At 47.5% G+C, this 6,000-nt stretch overlaps 1 protein-coding gene across 2 annotated transcripts in view; it reads right to left on the bottom strand.

The window, feature by feature from the left end:
• TRABD2B (TraB domain containing 2B) overlaps positions 1-6,000 on the bottom strand; it is a 117,408-nt gene that overhangs the window by 89,554 nt on the left and 21,854 nt on the right. The gene's annotated exons all lie outside the window — the stretch shown is intronic.

The following is a 6,000-nucleotide window of genomic DNA, read 5'->3' as shown; positions in this document are numbered from 1 at the left end:
CCGCAAAAAAAAAAAAAAAAAAAAAAAAAAAAAAAAAAGCAGGTCAATCACTTGACAATGTTTAAATCCCCTCAACCGTGTCCTTAGATGTGTAGTTACCAGGCCTTCATTAGAACAGTTCCAGCACTAGGAACTCACAACCCCCAAGGCAGGCGTCCCACGACTGAACTTCTCTATTAGCAAATTCTTCCTTTACTGAGCTGAAACCAGCCCCCTAGAAGCTTTTATCCACTAATCAGGGCCATAAAGAACACACTGGATCCCTGTGTCAAAAGAAAGCCCTTCAGAAACTGAATTAACCGTCCCACCCCACCCCATGGTTCATGTGGATAAACACACACACACACACACACACACACACACGAGTAATACTTCCTGCATCTATAAGTCCTATATCTAGTAACTTCCTGTGTCCAGAACACATGTTCAAACAACAAAATTGGCCCCACACCACATTCGAGCACTTGACTCCTAGAAGAATGCCTCAGCGTCTTCATCTTCATCTGAAATTAGTTTAGCTTTGGACTCACTTTTAACAAATCTGGTTCTCTGGCTTCCTAGTCCATGAAAGATTAAAAGCAACCAAAAAGTTGCAAAGGATGTTGGCTCCAGGAAGCAAGTCAAAACCTTCAGCCTGACTCTAATGGCACAGATAGAGAAATGGTCAGCAAGACTCCCAGAAAGTAGAGAATGACAGCAACCGAGGGTCATACAGCACATGTCATCTAGGCCACCATGGATGACCCTGAGTCTCTAAGCAAAAGGTGGACCAATGGAAGAGCCTGCTCTTGTGTGTGACAAACATACTTTTAAAAGCTTCCCATCCAAAGTGGGTATGTCAGCTAACATCATGACCTAAGGGTTATGATTTTATTATCTAGATAATTATCTATCTAAACTTAATTATCTAGATAATTCATTTTTGGTGGAAGAGCTCACAAAACTGATGTTGCCTAAATGACGTGTCACTGTGTGTTATCTCACAGTGTACAATGTGGTCTTCAAGGACAAACAGTACTGATGATTACAATGCAGAGTGCAGTGATGGGCACATGCTGCGAGCCACCCTGGTTGACTGATTCCCATGGGAACTGGAACTAGGCAAGAAAGTACTGCCTAGTAGAGACGCCTACACTACCTGCTTTCACAGAGATAAGAACTGTTGAAATTAGCATATTAATATTTGATTCAAAACAAATAACATTCCTGCCTTGTGATAACTGCATGCTCATGACCCGTATGCATATTTCCTCATGAATATTTATTTTAATTTGCTCAGTAAATCAAGCCCAAGAAGGTAAACCACAGGCTGCTCCTACGACAATAACTGTGGTTGTACTTCCTCCACCACCGCAGTCCCCAAGCCCTCAAACCAGCTGCCAGAAGGCCAGGACTTTGGGCATGAACGGCCACAAAGGGACAATAACTCTTAGTTGTCTGGGCAGCTGAAGGAAGTACAGCTAATGCTAAAATGGTTAATGCAAAGTCATTCATCTTGGGGTCAGGAACACAGGATCAAACCCAGGTGTGCACATGCACGCACACGCACACACACACACGCACGCACGCACACACACACACACACACACACACATATGCACGCACTCCAAGACAACAACACCTCTTGGAATCACCTCAAGTGCTCAGCACGTATAAGCCCCAGGGGTAGAAGCACCAGCCACAGTTAGGGGTCATAAGCTGCCCTGAGGGTATTAAACAAGACTGTCTCTGGGGGATGGCGTGGTGGGCACATCAGAGTCTCTTTACCCTGTCTTATTCCTATTTTTGCAGCACACATTACCTTCCAGCCTACTATTAGATTTACTTATGATAGTTATCATTTGCCCCCTGCCTGTCCCCTCTAGAATGTAACGTGCACAAAGGTCCTGCACGTTGTTTTGTTTCGGAGCTGCAGTCTCAGCACCCAGGACACTCCCCCACATAGAGCAGGGGCTCAGTAAGAATTTGTCGAATGGATGATAAACTATGGGTGACCCTGCAGCCTGAAGAAAGAGGTCAGCCCTCACAAGAGCTTGGCGCACGTGCCACCTGCAGTTTCTCCTGTGAGCATCATTAAGCCCTGTGTCCCAGTAAGTCCAACGGAGCCTCAGAATCATTCTTAACCCAAGATTTCAGGAGGCCACTACAGTTAGCTCCACTTTAACACAAGAAACAGGCTCTGGTACCATTCCTGGCCCAGGCTATTCTCACTGAAGACTGGGGGTTCCGTCTGCTTGTTTGTTTTCTTTCCTTAGTGGATCCATGGGTGAGGGTTGATGTCTCCTGACCTGGGCCACGTGCAGATAAAGGTTCCTGGGGTGAAAGTGCTCACACAAGCAGGATGCAGCCCTGGATTGGGGGCTTATCTTCATCTCAACCAGCCTCGGGCACTTTTTAAAAAGACTCTGTTCTCTGAGAGTTCACCTCGGCCTCTCTCCCATGTGCCATCCCACAGGATCTTCCCATCTTGCAGGAAAGGAGCGAGACCATCTTTCAGAGGCTCAGTCGAGTAGCGACTTGCTTAAGGCCACACAGCCAGCAAGGTACAGACTTGGGATTTGAACCTAGGCCTCTCAGTGACCATTTTACAGATGAGGAAACAGACATGGAGAGGGCCAGGATTTGCCGAAAGTCACACTTTAGAGATTTACGAACCACTGAACTATGCGTTCCTCTAAGCAAGGGACTGCCTCTTAGTCTTCAAAGCCTCCTTGCCACCCAGCCTCGGGCTGGCCCAGAGCAGATGAGTGAATGAAAGTGCGGACACAAAGCCTAAACAGATTGGATAGCCTGGTCTAAAGGAGAAAGTCAAGTATAATTGAAATTCCCAAACCTAATAACCCCTGTAGAACCAGCCACAGGTTTCAGAAAGAGGACAAGGGACACTGTCCTGGTCCCAGGTGAAGCCAGCAGAGATGACATTCATCCCCACTGTGTCCTCATGAGCAGGAGAGGGGTGCACACCCTCCCTCGAGGCCCACCTCTCCCACACCCTCACCTTCCCGTTCCAGCCCTACCTCCTGGTCGGCCTTTTCAAGAAGGTATGGGAAGGGTCCCTCCTCCGGCTCTGAGCAGCCCTGCCCCAGATTCAAGTACTTATCTATTTCAAGGGCTCAACAAACATGGGTGAAAAAAATAAATGGGTAAATAAGTGAATTATCAGAGACTTCTGTTGTCTAAGTCTTCACTACCAAACCCCTGGACAATTTTGTTACACGTTTATTCATTCACCAAATATTTATTAAGTACCTACTGTATAAGAGGCAGAGTGCTAGGCTCTGGGATACAGTGGAGAGCAAATAATTGCAGCTTTCCAACAGGTCCTTTGGCCTTTGTCTCCTCCCCTCTCCGTTTTAACCATTCTGCACTTATTTTCCAGTTTACCTTCTATAGCTGGTTTGGATCTCATCCCTCTAAGCTCCACAACTTTCAATGTCTCCCACTACCTACTGGAAAATGATCAAATTCCTTACACTGAAATTCAAGACCTGAGATTTAGTTGGAACCTCTACTCCCAGACTCATCTCTGCCCCTCACTCCCTCTTTCCCTCCATTACATATGTTATGGGCCAGCCCTTGCCTGGGATGCCCTTCTCATCTCTACCTGTCAGCTACTGCTGTGTTACAAACCACCCCAAGACTCTGTGGCTGAAAGCAACAATCCCTTCTTTTCACTGTCGGTCAGCTAGGGGTTGGTTGATCTGGGTTGAGGGAAAGCTATGTGTCCATCTGGGCTTGGCTCTTCATTGTCGGTCGGGTTCAGGTCTCCTGTGTTCATTGCAGGATCCAGGTCAATGGGCCAGCAGCCACATGGGGAACCTCTTCTCATGGTGGTTCTGCTGGCTTCGAGTTTGCTAACGTCTCATTGGCCAAAGCAAGTCACATGACAGAGCCCAAAGTCAAGAAGCCAGGAAGCATACTCTGCCCAACACGCCAAAGCAAGGCACATGGCCAAACCCTGCATCGCTGGAGCCTGGCAGAAAGGGGAGGCTGGGAGTGAATATTTCTGAACAATAATCTAACATACCATCTCTGCCTAATGAAATTGGGCAGTATGGTAAAAGGAATCAGGCTTTGAAAATGGGAGGCCTGAGTTTGTATCATGGCTACACATCCTACTTTCTGAAGCCCTCCAACACAGTATGTTCCCAGAAGACTTCACTAATCCAATGCACACACCCCGAGACGCTACTGTGTGTAAGCGTACCAACCGGACCCTAAGCCAGACCGGTGAATAAAGAGGCCCGTCCTTGCTCTCCTGGTGGTATGAATGAAGCTCTTAGCCCTCTGAGTGTGGCTCCTTCATCCACAAAGTGGAAAGAAACAACCTTGAGATACATGAGGAAACTATGGGAAGCTGGCCGGCCTTGAATGCAGTTACAAGTGGGGAAAGGCCTGTACCAAACACCACTTCTTCCGTGATGCCCAGGCTAGTCTTGTTGGAAGCGATCTCTCATCAGTCTGAATCCTTAAAGCAATTAACTACCGTGTGGTTAAAGGCTCACCCAATCAATGAGAATTTATTGAGGTCCACCCCGTGCCAGGTAGGCCGCCTAGCCCAAAACCCCGGCCCTCACCACGGACACTACCTCCTGATGGGAAGACAGGTGCCTTCTTCCTGCCTCCCAACAGCACCAGGCCTACCACAGTCGGTGTTCCATCCCTTCCACTGACCAAGACTCCAGAACCTCCTCAATCACTTCTCTCACTCTTTCCTGGAAACAGCCTCCAAGACTGAGATTTCCACCAAAGCCTTCCCATTCACCCAGAAAGAAAAATGCAGTTAATCAAAGCAATCTGGACTTCTCTTTCCAATACCACCACTCCTCCACTCCCACCCCAGAGCGAAACCTCCCTAAGTGATTAAATGTTATAACAAGGATTTGGCATATTTACCTTGTCAAAGATTGTGCTTTTGTGGTATCTCATGGAACACAACCAGATTAAAGAGCCAGCAGCGAGATGGACTCTCAGCAGAGACCAACGGGGAAAGAAAACAACAAAACCTCGAGATAAAAAAGTCCCTCCTGCTCTCAGTCAATAACCTCTAATCACACACAGACGGGGCCAAGCACGAAACTAACAGTTCCTTTCTGGCAAAAATAACGCTAATTAAGTAGTTATAACAATTATTGTTATTATTAGCAGTATCATTATTATTATACAAAATTAAATACTGGCTAGAAATTCAAAAGTCTTTCTTCAGGATATGGTTCCTTCCACTTTGCTTAGACAGTGGTTCCCCGTGGCTCATAGGAGACAATGGACTGCTTCATCCTCACGTCAGAGGCCCTCCAGGCAGGGGTATCAACCTACTTTCCAGTCACTCACCCCTCCAACAGATAGTTTTTGGTTTTTAGCACCTATTCTGACACCATACTGGTAGATGGGCCATAAATTTACCTCTCCAACCCTTTCTACCTCCAATTCCCTAACGGAAACCCTGGCCACATGGCCCATTCCCCTCAATGCCCTTCCAATTTATAGCTCTGTTTCCATCTCCTCCAGGGAGCCCTCCCTGATACCTCCATGCATCCCTGGAGACTTGTGCTTTCTCTCCTGTACATGGATGGCAGCGCATTTTATGCCAAATATGCTACCTACACTCGGTCCCTTTACCGTGTTTACATCTTAAATTCCCACTGAGGCAGGGACCACGGCACCACACAGTAATTGGTGTTGAATCAGTACTTGTTGACTGTCTTTACTGTGGACATAATTCAACACAAACCAACATATGCTTACTTAGTGGCAGCTGGGATGGAAAAAAACAACTTCCCATGGGCTGGGCACGGGGAGAGGCAGGAAGGCGTCCTGCTCAGTGCCTGGCACATGCCCAGCAGGGTGTGGCAGGCAGCCAGCCCCCTCAGTAACCGGTCCACTCTTCACATCCGGATCGCCTTCCAGGGACATCTGCCCTTGGCACTCAGCCCTCAAGAGTGTGGACTGCCAAGGAGAAAGGTGGCGACTGAAGCAGCAAACAGAACACTGTCCCGATCC

The sequence above is a fragment of the Physeter macrocephalus genome, chromosome 4 (assembly GCF_002837175.3).
Source record: "Physeter macrocephalus isolate SW-GA chromosome 4, ASM283717v5, whole genome shotgun sequence".
NCBI lineage: Eukaryota > Metazoa > Chordata > Mammalia > Artiodactyla > Physeteridae > Physeter > Physeter macrocephalus.
Note: the sequence above shows the minus strand (reverse complement) of the source record. Positions and strands in the feature narration are given on the sequence as shown.